At 49.2% G+C, this 14,487-nt stretch overlaps 1 long non-coding RNA gene across 1 annotated transcript; it reads left to right on the top strand.

The window, feature by feature from the left end:
- The first annotated feature begins 387 nt into the window (after positions 1-387).
- LOC134159910 (uncharacterized) lies at positions 388-4,328 on the top strand. The gene is made up of 3 exons (XR_009963359.1): positions 388-646; positions 1,679-2,317; positions 3,080-4,328. It is a non-coding gene; the product is annotated as an uncharacterized LOC134159910 (long non-coding RNA).
- Positions 4,329-14,487: the final 10,159 nt, after the last annotated feature.

Below are 14,487 nucleotides of genomic sequence, written 5' to 3'. Positions count from 1 at the left end.
GGCATAGCCTAACAGCTCTTGGTCCTGCTCCCTGGCATTTCATGCGCCCAGCCTAGAAGGCAAATTGAGGATGCTGGCTTCTAAACAGTTGTTTGGGGGAACCTGAGCGATGGCCCCGCTGGAGGAGGGCTGGTTTGCTTTCAGAAGGGTTTAATACAAGTACAGACTGAGAGCAGGGGGAGAAGGTGTCAAAGGGGCAAACAGAGGGATAAAATGAGGAATCAGATGAAGAAACCCAGTGAACAAAACCTATTTCCTTGAGGTATTTGGGTTCCCAGTCAGCTCCAGTATCAGCGAGCAGCAGGGAGCCTTCCTTATATATTATTTATTTAGGCTTAAAAAGAACCGTTCCCTTGTTTGACAGCTTCTGCTGGGATTTTTGTGCCATTTTCTTTTCTTTCCTTGTATTTTTATTACCTTTTTTTCTGTCTTATCTTAACAGGGCCACTCTGCCTCCATTTGCTTTTATAGACATGACTTCAAGGCATGACCTCAGCGGTAGCACTTGTCAGTTGGGAGCTCAGATGGCCTCGGGCTGGAAGCAGGCTCTGCCTTGCTCCTGCTTCCCCTCCTTGCCCCAGCTCTGATCTGCCCAGTGCTTTGTATCATAGCCTCGATGTCGAGGGATACTTTGTGCTGCTGATTGGTAAGAGGTAGAGTTGAGCATGTTGCTTGCTGTCCCTGGAGGATAACTTTTCATTATTGATGTGGAAAGTGGGGAATAAAAGAGGCTATTACACTTTTTATCTTCAGGGAACATTTTTCCTTGTACTCTCCATCCCCTCCCTTCAGATATGAAAGCACTTCAATTCAGAGAATCATTCGGAGTACAATGAAGTCAGTTCTGAGAGCAGCAGGCACATTTATTTACAGTGCAGGTGACTTGTAACATGTCTCTACCATGTATGCTTTTATTATTCCCTGACAATCCCTGAGACAGGATGTCTTGTTCCTGGAGTGCCACAGCTGTGCTGCTTTTTACAGTCATTAAACCTGGCTTTGAAATCATAAGAAAAAATCCAGTTCCTCCCGTTCAAATAGGCCTGAAGGTACGGCGCATAAAGGAAGTGAAACAGCGTTCCTTGGACTGAACCACAAGCTAGAGGAAGATCAAAGGACAGTGGGTGAAGAAAACGCCCCCTTTAGGGGTATCAGAAGTGGTTTCTGCTTGGTGCCACACGAGGAGAAAGCATCATCCCACACTCTGCAGATGGGAAAGCCCATGGACATCTGCGCACCGCTGGCATGCAGCGGTGCTCGTGTTTGCCAGCTAGCCGGCCAAGTGGAAAATGGGTATTTGTAGGTACAAGCCCTTTGATTTTCCACTAGGAAAAGAACACGGGCAGGCAGAGATGGGAACGTAAATCAGAGCTCACTGATACGGATCCAAGAAAGCTTCCGGATCAATATTCAAACGAGTGAGCTAGTAAAAGAAAACCACACTCCCTCTCTATCCATCAGCTCTGCACGTGGCTGCTTATCTCATCTATCTGCTACCTCATCTATCTGCTACCTCATCTATCTGCTACCTCATCTATCTGCTACCTCATCTCTCTGCTACCTCATCTCTCTGCTACCTCATCTATCTGCTACCTCATCTCTCTGCTATCTCCTCCCAGGCTTCTCTTTCCAAATCTGCAGCACCATCTAACCCTCAGATAATTTTTCTGTGTTCCAGTCTCACTTCTACAAGGAAAGAATCAGGGCATTTGGCACCCGATAGCGAGACCTCCTTTCACTATTTACTCATGTACAGGAGGGGTGGGAATGAAATGAGGATAAGAGATGCTGACACCGTGTTTCATCCTGCACAGGCAGCACTGCTGCTGGTGGAGTTGATTGCAATCCACTGGGAAAGACTTGGTAGCTCCAGGTAAGCAACTGCTGTCATTTTCCTCTTTGATTTTAGCATTGCTGAAGTCAGGGGAAGAAACATTTGGATGCTATTGAGAGGGTCAATACATTGTTAAATGTCAGCGTTGGTTGGAACAACCAAGCCTTTTGGGTATGCCCACCTTTGGTGTCATAGCTGCTGTCCCTTCCCTACAGTGGGGTGTTGCTGCCTGTAGTGATACAACAACAGAAGGAAATGCTTGAAAAGTGACTCAAAAAAGGGAGGGTTACATGAACCTAGCAGGCAGCTCTCATTTTACACAGTTTGCCTCTGCCCACTGGGCCAGGGATTTGTAGCTGAAATGCCATCTGTACTTTGTAGGCTCTTATCTCTCTGGTGTGCTGAGATAGCACCTGATTACCATAGTATCAGAGCATCTAGCTCTCTGTGATGTATTCATCCTCATAGCAAGCCTGGGGATAGGTAAGTGCTATTATCTTCCTTGTACAGATGGGGAATGCTTCATTGCGGCCCAGACCTCCACTTCGGGGTGCACTGATACAGAGGGCAATAGTTATTTATGAAAAATGGAGTAGTTTGGAGTGGTATGGGCATGAAATTCATCTCGCTGGGTCAGAAGTCCACCCTAGAGCTGTCTCCATAGGAGGTGGCTCTCAGTGGGGAGGTTGAGATGAGCTCTTAGGCAGAAGTTCTTCACTATGAGGGTGCTGAGGCGCTGGCACAGGGTGCCCAGAGAAGCTGTGGCTGCCCCATCCCTGGCAGTGTTCAAGGCCAGGTTGGACAGGGCTCCTCATGCACTCCTATTTCTAGAGGTCCCTCCTCACGCCCTGCTGTTCCCTTCTTCGTGCAGGCACTATCTCAAACCAGGGCTAGTGAAGGCCAGGTAGATGAGTGTGGGCAGGAGTTGGATTCATGTCTATAGACGTGCACTGTGTACCAATACAGGAACTTTGACGTCGTTCAGGCGAGCTTGCCCAGGCAGCAAACTCCACATTGATGTGCAAACAAGGAGACAGCCACATGAAGTGGAGGGAGCAGAAGCTAATGAATGTTCTTTAGGCTTTAGGAAAAGATATTGCCCAATGCTGTGGAAAATTAAAACTTGTTTCTAATGTGTTTAGGAAATTCAATGCTAAAACTCAAAGATGAATGGGACGAGAGTTCAATCTGAGCCGACCCGGTTTTGTTGGAATGTCATTTGCTATGGTGTTTGCTCCCTTGCAGAAACCAGGAGACAACCTAATTACTTCTTGCACTCTGCACATAAATTATTGCTCCCAAACATTTAAAGGAGACAGGAAGGGATGCTGGGAAAGGTGCTAAAGGAACCGTTCTTCATCCACAGCAGGCTTGTGCATGATCAGAAATTGAAGGACTGGTGCTGTAATGGCACCAGTGATTGTCAGGAGGCCTCTCAGTGCATCCCAGCTTGTTGAGGTCACTCCTGCAAGATGGGGTGGCAATAGGATGACTGGGATTAAATTCACTTTGGAATGGAAAGATCTTGACTCAAGAGGATCTGAAGTGTAGAGGGGTTGGCTGGCCTTAGGGTTCCTTGAGATGGACCCGACCTCCAGCTTTTCACTTAACATATTGCCCCCACTGAACACACATACACAAAGATCCTCTTCTGCATTAAACTGAATGATCACATCCAGCTACCTGAAAAGCTGCCTTGCAAAAAATCCCTTGGCGAGCATAAAATGAAACCAGAGGACCCCTTCTCGTCTTCATTCTTAGAGGAAGAGATTCAGAAACAACATGATTTATGGGAATTCCTTAGAAGAAGATGAGAGTTTGTGCTTCATCTTCCTTAAATAGCCCTCTGTGAGGCTTACAAAAGCTTTTCCCACATGCTGAGCTTTCAGAGCCATGGGACAGGTTCCCCCCCAAGGCACTGATCTTGCACAGCTCAGTAAAATGCAGGGGGTGGCTAAATCTGAGCTCCAAATCGCATCACTGACACGGATGAACCGCATCCGAAACAGCGTGTCCAGCACCGACCCACCACATCTGTCACACTGACCTTCACCCACCAGGTCACTTGTCAGCAGCTCCACATTCCCGGCTGGAGGATGGAAATGAGCCTGTTTGAGCTGACGGGAGCTCAGCAGAAACTCATCAGCAGAGGAGCAAAGTTTACAGCTCAGATGAAAGGCTTCAAAACTTGTCTCGGGGAGGTTGGGGGCCCTTTGTGACCTGTTGATGGAATTCCATCACCTTGTAACTGTGACAGGTTATAATCAACCTGCCCGATTTGAATCTTGTCCATAGCTAGGAGTTTTAATTTGATATTCACCATTTGCTCCATCTGCATCATGAATGTGCCCTGCTAAAAGGAAAGCCTCCCTGACCTGCTTCCTCCAGGCAACGGGCTAACATCCTCATGCAGCCAGCCAGCGATTGAGGTGTTTCAATGCTGGTACCCAAGAGACGGATGTTAAGGGCAAGTGGTTCATCAGAAAGGGTTTTTTACTCTTTGTTGGACTACCTAAGAGGAAAAGGCATTAAATAGCCAGGCTAATCACCTGTGTGACAGCACTCCACATTGTGAGTGTCATTTGGCTCCTGATGGAGATATTATCACTGTAGGACCTAAAAAAGGGTCAGTTGTGCTCTGTAAGCAGGTCTGGGTCCTGAGAGATCCTTCAGCTGGAGCACAAAGGCCTCCAGCAAAAGAAGTAAGACTATTCAACCAGGAGGTGTGCTTCAAACACTTCATCAGGGTCACTGGGCAAAGGTAAGCCTTCTGTCTGGAAGCAAATTGTGTGAAACGAAGGTGTCACTCTTCTTGTTACCACTTCTCACCCCTGATTGCATGGCAAAAGGGACAGGAAAGCCTCAACACTCCATCATTGTAAGTGAAACATCTTATTCTGGTCAAAAGCCATTTTAGCACTAATAATTGCTTGCTTCTGTATGAGTTTTTGGGAAGGGGGACACTTTAGGCCATGCTTGTGGGTTCTCCTCCACAATCATCATACATATTTTTAAGTAGCTACACGAGTCCAGGTCTACCACATGAAAAGAAAAGGCCAGTTGAATTTAGTAGTGCTTTGGTGCTATTTGTCTCCATTCGGACAGAGATCTCTGACCCCACTGAGGTGCAAGAGCAATAGGGAGGGCTTGGGAATGAGAGGAGCAACCACGGTCCAGCAGCCCGTGAGCTGGTGCTGGTTTGCTTTGTGCCCGTCGCTTGTGGTGTCCTGCTGAAAAGTGCCAGCTCTCTGGGATGCAGCTTTGCAGGTGATGGTCTGGAACTGTCTATCATCATTAGAGCACTTTGCTTTCAAAACCCAGCCTGACAGAAGTGTTTGGTTCTTGGGGGGGGTGTGAGGAGATGATCTAAGAGGACATCTCCCCAGGCCACCCCAGGGGCTTGGCGCATCCTTGCTCTTCCTTGGCACGGTGTGGTAAGATTGCACTCTATGCAAATGGCAATTAATAATTCAGCATTTCCCCCTCTCTGGGTGATGCCTGCTGGCCGTGGGAGGTGCATGGAGTGGGCAGGGACAGGCTGGATGTGTCAGGACACCACTGCATCCAGTGGAGAGAGTGGAGGAAAGACACCAGCGCAACCCTGCAGAGCTTTTATACTGGTATAATTACCTCTTCTGGGCATGTAGGGTATTTTTAGCCTGCTTGCCTAAGGAAATTAAGCTCATCTGATCATGTAATGAATGCATGTGCGTTTCTGCATGTTGATTCTGACCTTAATAATGTTTGAGCCTATTGGCACTTTCAAGCAGATTTGATGGGGGAGGAAAGCAGTGTCACATGAAAGTCAGTTTTTAGACATACTGTGAAAACAGTGGTCAGGTAGAGGAGAAAAAGCTCTATAAATGCTCCCAATCAGCATTCCTTGTCTGAATGCCAGGCCAGAGCGCGGGCTTCTACCTTATCAGACATCAAAGACTCCACACCAGGGGAGAGAATATAGAAGAACCCATTCAAACGGCAGGAAAAGATTGGATCGGAGCTCGCAACCAAGCATGAAATGCAGATCTTAAGGAAACAGGGCTTTGTTATCCCTTGTGCTGATGGGACTGCATATTAACTGCTTATTAGTTGTAGGAGCACAAAGGCGAGCGTGGATTTGGTTGGAAGGTATAAAGTCATTCCTAGTCACACAGCGTGTTCCTCTTCCCCACATAAGAGCATTTATGTCAGCAGAGCTGCACTTAGGGAGTTAATGCTGCTCCCACTTTGGGGCATAAACAGGGCTTAAAAGCCCTGAGTATTTCCCATGGAGATTTCTGGGCTGGGGTAAACCAAAACAGCTGTCAGATTTGGCTCTCTGCTGCACTTAAAGTGACAAGGATTAGGACCAGGGAAGGGAGTTCTCATGGCAAACCCTCTGCACTGCTCTTAGCAGAGACCGGGATAGAGCTGCGGTGCTTTCTGCAGCGTGGGGATCGGGGCTGAGGCTGCTGAGGTGGGGAAAGACCTCAACAGTGCAGCCCCAAACCCTGGGCATCAGCACTGCCCAGAGGGTAATGGGCTTTCTCCTTCTCTTACAGCTAAATGCAGTTTAGCAGATCCACTGGGGATTCAGGCTTTTGCTTGATTCAGGTTAAACGTGCCTGTGTGGCCAAGCCTTCTGAGGAGCCTGGCAGCAGCCACAGCTTGGCACGGGTGGCTCACAGTGGTCAGAATTGGCCCGGATGTGTTTTGTTTACCCTCTTTCATGTACATGCTCCCAGCTAAGTGGTGAGCAAGGCACCAGCCAGCTGCATGCAATCGCTTCCAGCCTCCCCATGCTCTCATCCAGCCCCAGTTAAAGCTCCAGGCATCGCTCGAGACAACTGGGTTACAGAGCTGCCCCAAGCCCCCAAAGCAGCTGGGGTATGGGAAACGATGCTGCACTCACAGCTCATCTGCCAGGCAAAGCCACCAGGGCTCAGAGGTGAAAACGCTGCCATAAATCCAGTGCCAGGAGGGGTTTCATAGGGAGATGCTCCCGATCCCAGCCTGGAAACAACGGCACCTCCATGGAAATAAGCCCCAGTGAAGGGCAGGGTTAATTTTCCCACGTCTCACCCCTCTCATGGCTCCATGATGATCCATGATACCTCTTCAGAGTGCCTTTAATTCATGGCCCTGTAAGTCTGTGGCAGCACAGCACTGCTCACCCCAGCAAAATAGCCAGAGATCCCATAAACGCAGCTCTTCTCAACAGCTTGCCAGCTTATAGCAGCTGGAATCCAACTGATGCCAACACAATGACTCTGAGATCATTAAAGCCTTCCTGGACAAAAGGACTGTATCTCAAGGGTCCGTTTTGCCATAAACCAGCTGGGGGAACACAACAGGAAATCCTGAGGAATAATATCCTCGTGAGGAAAACCCTGCTCTGCTAAACTGTGCTGTAGGGAATGAGGGCAGATGGTTGGCTTCATCCTCTACGGAGCTTTTAAACCAACACAACCCAGGCCTGGGGCTTGGAGCTGTGATGTGTGAGATGGGCTCAATACCCATCACTGCAAGTGGCTTCCGGAAGAAAAAGCTTCTCCAGGTGCACAAGACTCTGGAATCATCCTGAATTACCTATAACTGGGCGATATTGGCTGTCCCACACCAACCTAGCAGTCAGCATGAGAATGGGAGCAGAAGTGGCAGCTGTCTTGTAGGACCTGCTAGAGCTACTACTCAGAGGGAGGCACAGGATGCTGTGGATGCGATAGCATCACTTTCCAAGACAAAATGGGGAGTGTATTTCAGCCTATTGGGGTCTTGGAGGGGCTGGGACAGGACCAAGGTGCTCAGTAGTTAAGTTGCTTTGAATCAATGATAGTAACAAACCAAGGGAGAGGAAGTCCCACATTTTGACATCGATCCAATGTGTAGTTCTTCGCCCCTCCAGAGTTTTGCTCCTATTTGGGTTAATAATCAGCTTTGAGATGCTGTTTTCTTTGTTCTCCTCAAGAAGCTCGGATTCTCACTGACAGATGCCATTGTGAAATGCAATGTGAAAAATTCACTTGGAAGATACAAAACAAATGTAATTTTTGGAGCTTGTCCAGCATTTTCAGCTGCCAAAGCAGTTGAATCCATCCTGATCTGAATTCAATGAGGAGTTTCCATCCCTAAGGGCTAGTCTGGGGAGAGGCTTTTTGTAAGTAAATTGCAAATTGCTGCCTACTGCACCTCCCCTGCCCTGCTGAAGAACTCAATGTGAAAACCTCTGGAATTGGGCAAGATTTTAGTTAAGGCACAGTGAATGAAGGCACTTGGTCTTTGGTCCAGCTTTTATGGTGTCCTTAAGTCAAATGGGCAATTCCCACTGCTGATTTAGGTCCATCTACATCATCCCTTTCTACAGCCCAACTTACACACCTCTCTGATGAGACCCCCCCCATCCAGTGTTGTGTCCAGCTCGGGCACCAACACAAGAACGTGGACCTGTTGGAGCAAGTCCAGGGGAGCCCTTCCAATACCTAAAGGGGCTACAGGAAACCTGGAGAGGGCCTTTGGACAAGGGCCTGTAGGGACAGGACAAGGGAAGCTGTGGCTGTTCCATCCCTGGCACTGTTCAGAGCCAGGTTGGACACAGGGGCTTGGAGCAAGCTGCTCTAGTGGAAGGTGTCCCTGCCCGTGGCAGGGGCTGGAGCTGGAGGAGCTTTAAGGTCCCTTCCAACCCAAACCAGGCTGGGATTCTATGATCCTACGACTTTAGGATGGGAGAAATCCTCTCTCTGAAGGTGCTGATCCCTGTTGAGCCCGGTAGCTGTCTATATTGCAGACCAACCCAGGCCTTCAGATTCCCTGAACCATGGGGATATGCAGCAGCTCCATACTGGAAATCCAGCTGCCCTTGCACTATGCCCCAGCCACCACCACACTGCAGCGGGTCAAGGTGTTTCTTACCGGCTCGTTCCACCGGTGCTCACTGCATGAAGGACCTGGCTGCTTCCTTCCACAGCTCCAAGGAGTAAATTAAACGACACGATGAAACACAGTGCATTTGCAGCTGGCTCAAAGGGAAGAGAACAGCATTAGGCAGCCCTGGTGCTCATTAAACGCCTCTGACTAGAAGGATGTAATGAACCAGTTTTATTGCAACAGTAATTTCTTCCTATCGCATTTGGTTATGTATTCATGGGGGATGCAGGGAAGGGAAGGAGATCACTACAGACTAGCGCATGGAGATATATTGTGTGTGGGAACGATGACACCAGAGCGTGTGGCTGGCAGATAGGAGAGAGGCGAGGCAGAGAGCAGAGTATCCCCAAGTCCATTATAACGCCATCAAGCTGACCTTTAAAATAATATATATATGAGTAATAAAAAGGGGACCCTCTGTTCTTGGCTTCTGAAACATGAGCAGCTCTGGAGCTGGTTTAATGACCACGATAGCCAAGCTGTCATACACCTCAGGTGTCCCAGGCTAACTGGGGATGTAGCTTTGTGTCCATCAGCTGCTGGGACCTCATGGGCAGAGCTGGTAATGTAGGACCTGGAGCCAAAAGAGGGTAGGAAGAGAGACATCTATGAAGATACAGCCTGAAAAGGAGCCCTGAAGTTCTCATTGGATTTCTCCACCTTTCAGCCTGGTTGTAACCAAGGTAAGTTTTCTAAAGCTGTCCAAAGAGATAATCCATGATTAACAGCCATTTTAATAAATGGCTAATCAATTTATATGGGTTGCTATAGAGTCCAATACATCAAACCCAGGTTGATTATAACCATGGCTTATTGCCATCTTATAATACCTTCCACTGATGTGCTTATAATAATCTGTACCATCCGCTGCTGCTGTCGGTAACTCATCTCAAACACCACTTGTGTTTCTCCTCAACCTGCTAAAAGCACAGGGGCAGAAAATGTCCCTTTATATCTGTAAATCACGTGCCCTCCCCTGGTTGCAAATCTAGAAGCTGCACCTCCTGTATGGAGCCAGGCTGAGAACACTGGGGCTGTTCAGCCTGGGCAAGAGAAGCTGTGTGGAGACCTCAGAGCAGCTTCCAGTGTCTGAAGGGGGCTGCAAGGATGCTGGAGAGGGGCTCTTCATCAGGGAGTGTAGGGACAGGACAAGGGGTGATGGGTTCAGACTGAAACAGGGGAAGTTCAGGTTGGAGATAAGGCAGAAGCTCTTTACTGTGAGGGTGCTGAGGCGCTGGCACAGGGTGCCCAGAGAAGCTGTGGCTGCCCCATCCCTGGCAGTGCTCAAGGCCAGGTTGGACACAGGGGCTTGGAGCAAGCTGCTCTAGTGGAAGGTGTCCCTGCCCGTGGCAGGAACTGGATGATCTTGAGGTCCTTTCCAACCCAAACCGTTCTATGAGTCTATCATTTCTGCTGCTTTCAGCACCTTTCAAAGCCATCATAACAACAGCAAAGAAGAACGCATTTAAGATGCAACCTGTGAGCCTGGATGTTTAAAATCCCAAATCCAACAGGTTTTGCTTTCTCTTCGTGTTCCAACTTGACTCCTTCCTTTCTGACTCGATCCCCAGAACTCTTTGGAAGAAGCCTCTTTTCGCTCAATCCAGCCTGCAACCCGTAGCTGCCTGGAAAGCGTGGTGATGCCTGAAAAACCCCAACCTCGAAACGCTGACACATGGCCCCTTGCAGTCGGTACAAACCATCTCCAGGTGGATTTATTAGGCTCAGGCAACAGCAGTTGGTCTGAAGAGAAGATGTATTTAACCTTTCTTTTTAATTGCCACACTGTTAACCTGTCAGTCCTCCATGGGGCTGGTAATAATTCCACTTGAAACGGCTCAAAGGGAACTTTCGTGCTCATATTCAACATTAAAACTTGCATTGCAGCTGGGGGAGAATCGAGCAGCGCTTGCAACAGTGATGGGGCTCAAGCCGAAGTCCATTGGAGTGCCTGGAATCATCACACTGAACTGAACAAGCCCAGACATAAAGGCCTGAGCCTGGGGTCAAACCTTTGGGGCTTGATCCAGGGGGAGTAATAGGGATTTGGCCTTGGGAAGGACCAAGATGGGCCTTTAGAATGGGCCTTTCTCTTCACCTTAAGGTAAGGTGCACATTGAAGGGGAGAGCTGATGTGGCTCAGCTAGCTACGTTTTAACTAGTGAATGGAAAACAGAAGTGAACACAAAGGGTTTTAAAGGAGGTTTTAGTGTGGAATCAGCCCCAAGCTTCTTTGGAGACACATGTCCTGCATTAAAAGCCATTACTGGTTTTGCTTTTACTGCAACTTTAAGCCTAACGCACCTCTTGTTTACAAATACACCTTGAGATCGACTTTAACCTTCTCACCCTGTTCTGGGTTAGTGATGGAGCAGTCCTAGGGGAACCCACCAAACCTCACTGGGATTGCAGCTATAGGCACAGGAATGCGGCATCGCTGCCCCACAACCCCCAGCAGCACCCTCCTACATGCCATGAAATTGGGATTTGAACATAAATCCCTCCACATACTGCAAACAGCAGTGTAAGAAGGCAGTTAGGCTCGTGCTGGGTCATTGCCTGAGCTGGTTGTGTCCAGGCCTTCCTGCTTATGGACACTTAGGGCTGTGGCTCTCTAGACCTCTCCAAAGGAGAGGTTAAGTATTAACCGAGCTGGAGAGATGGAGCATGTAACTTGGGCACCCAGGTGGGAAAACAGGGTTACAGATCCTTATACTAAAGGGCATCACACGTCATTTGTTTCTGTATTTATGCAGGCAGGGCTGGAAAGGTTCATTAACTTGGCCAAGGTCATGAGGAGCTTTGTTGGCAAGGGCAAAGCATCAAAAAGGCTGGGGTGAATGCTCCAGCACAGGGCAGCCCACTTCAGCCCTCATCTCCTGCCCAGCAGAAGAGCCTGCAGCAACCAAACCATTGCAAGAAGCTCATCCCTGATATCTCTGCTGCATCCCTAGAACAATAAATGATGTCTCTTCTGGCAGCAATCCTGACACACTGAGAGCCAGGTACCACGGTGTGTGGGGCGGCTGCAGCACAAGGGATGGCAGCAATGCGCTACAAAGCTGCCTCTTCTTTCCCTGCACATCCCATCCACCTCTCTCTTCCAATCCCCACCATAATGCTGCTGGCACTTACAGGCAATTCTGTCTCATTCCCCAGCCTTGCATCAGATGTTCCTGCTTGCTGTAAGCAGCTTCTGAGCATCGCATTGCTTGGCACCAGACAGGCTGAGCTGTTATCGTAGCCCGGTTACTGGAGTGGCTGGTCTGGTTTGTGCTTTGCCGGTGCAAGCAGGGAGTGGAAAGCTCTGATGACGAGCAGTTTCTGTTGAGCAGAGGCCCATGTTAAGGCACTCCTGAGCTAGTAAATCCTGCTTGGCATGGCTCATACCAGCTGCTCCATCTGCAGCCTTTCTCCTGCAGCAGAACCATGCCCCAGCCTGGTTCACACCCCCAGCAGCCCATGGTGGATGGATGTTGGTACAGCCTCGGTGACACCTCCATGCATCCCTTGGCAACCCAACTGAAGGCAGCTTCAGGGGGCTCTGCTCTTTCCCTACCAAACCCAGGGAAAAACTCTCAGGACATCACAAACTCTTCACACTGGTCAGAAGAGCAGAGAAGGGGTGAGTACCACATCCATAATCACGTATTGACCCTCTTAGCCATGATGCTCACAGCAACATGGGATGCCAGGGGGCAAATTCAGCAGTAAGGCAGCATGATTTAGAGTGTCTCCTTACACCCGGTGTGTGCTGATGCATAAAGCATTCTAAATAAGAGTAATTTATGCACCAAAGAAAAGGTGCGAGTTAAAATAACTCCAAGCCTAAAATAGCCTCAAAGTGGGGAGAGTGTAAGGGCAGTCTTAGCTTTACACCACATACATAGAGCATCATCCCTGAAATTGGCCCTGGGCCTCAAAGCTTTTAAAAAACAAGAGTAAATGCAGTTTGGAGAGGGTCACACATGGCTCTGTGCACCTCTTCAGGGCTCTCCACCATAGTCCTGGCCCAAGTGACGCAAATACAGGCAACCTCAGGAGCAATCTGACTGTGAATCATAGAATTAACCAGGTTGGAAAATCCCTTTAAGCTCACCCAGTCCAACCATTCCCAGCAGTGCCAAGGCCACCACTAACCCATGGCACTGAGTGAACACTTGCAGGGACGGTGATTGCAGCCCTGCCCTGGGCAGCCTGTTCCAATGCCTGAGCACCCTGTGGGGCAGGAATTGCTCCTCAGCTCCATCTAAACCTGCCCTGGTGCAGCTTGAGGCTGTTTCCTCTTGTCCCATCCCTTGTTCCTTGGGAGCAGAGCCCAGCCCCTCCTGGCTCCATCCTCCTCTCAGGCAGTTGTAGGGAGCCATCAGGTCCCCCCTGAGCCTTCTCTTCTCCAGACTGAACCCCTCAGGTCCCTCAGCCTTTCCCCATCACACTTGTGCTCCAGGCCCTGCTCCAGCTCCGTTCCCTTCTCTGGCACCTCAATGTCTCTCTTGTAGTGAGGGGCACAGAACGGAGCACAGGATTAATGTTTCACCCCACCAATGCCCCGTACGGGGGGATGAAGCACTGCCTGGTGCTGAGCAGCCTGATTTTCCACTGCTGGTTCCTGCCCTGCCTGCCTACACCCCTGCAAAGCAGAGATAAAACAAGGCCATTCCATTCAGCAACCAGTGCACACGAACACACCCGCTGAGCGATGAAGCAACAGCCCCATCGTGTCTCAGTTGTGAAGCACGCCCTGTCTGACTGCCTTTTTCTCACTTCGATGCTCCCTTTATGCACGGGACAAGTTGTTTTTCCAGCCAGGTGGCTCCTGCTCCATCAGGAACGTGTGGATTTCTTGCTATCAATACTTTGCAGTGACCTGAATATTGCCAAAACTTGTGTCATCCTGCCCAATGCACACTTAATGCTTAATTGTCACTAAAGGCACTGCTGATACTGATAGTCTGGGACCTGTCTGCAACCTGCCCCAGTCAATAATGCTGGGATGAAGGCGGGTATGAAGTGCCATCGCTGATGCTGGGCTGATAACATTATGTGCCTGTGCCATGTGAATCAACCTCCGGGTAAGTGAGCTGATTTAGAATATAATGAATAAATATCCAGGGGTTGGAAGAGGGGATGCTGTCAAAGGCTTTCTAAAAATAGCCAGTAATTGGCTTTGTATTAGGCTTATTATTGCCTGTGACAGCCTCTTAGAAGTTTTGAAGCCACAGCTTCCTCCTCAGGTGCATCTCTGCGCAGGGGGTTGGAACTGGATGAGCTTTAATGTCCCTTCTAACACAAACCAGGCTGCGTTTCTATGACCCCCTACAGGAGCAGGACTGTTCCAATAGTTCCAGGGAAGCTTCTCTGCCTCCTGCACCTCTCGGAGACAGCCTGGTCCTCACACTCCTTAGAGGTGCTGGGCAGCTCATGACTCCATTGATCATCCCCTGTGTGTGCACCCTCCATACTGCAAAGGGCTCTAAAGGACCCTTTAAATGGCTCGAGCTCTTCAGTTACCCACAGACAGGATCTGGAAGGTTTAAAATACATCAGCAATCACACCACTAAAGCCTGATGGGGTTTTCAAGCAACAGAGTGAAATCTGTGGAAGAGGCCTGATGGAGCCTCTCAGGATGGTGTAAGAGTGGATGAGCTGAGCCTGCTCCTGACTGATTAATGCCACCCTTCCACTGAAACCTCAGAGCCCACCTCAGCCCTCTGTACCTGATTTAATCACATTTGCTTGATTTCATACC

This window comes from Pezoporus occidentalis, unplaced genomic scaffold (genome assembly GCF_034315485.1).
Source record: "Pezoporus occidentalis ecotype Australia unplaced genomic scaffold, CSIRO_AGI_Poc_V1 ctg153, whole genome shotgun sequence".
Taxonomy (NCBI): domain Eukaryota; kingdom Metazoa; phylum Chordata; class Aves; order Psittaciformes; family Psittacidae; genus Pezoporus; species Pezoporus occidentalis.
The sequence above is the reverse complement of the archived record's forward strand: the minus strand, read 5'-3'. Positions and strand labels throughout refer to the sequence as shown.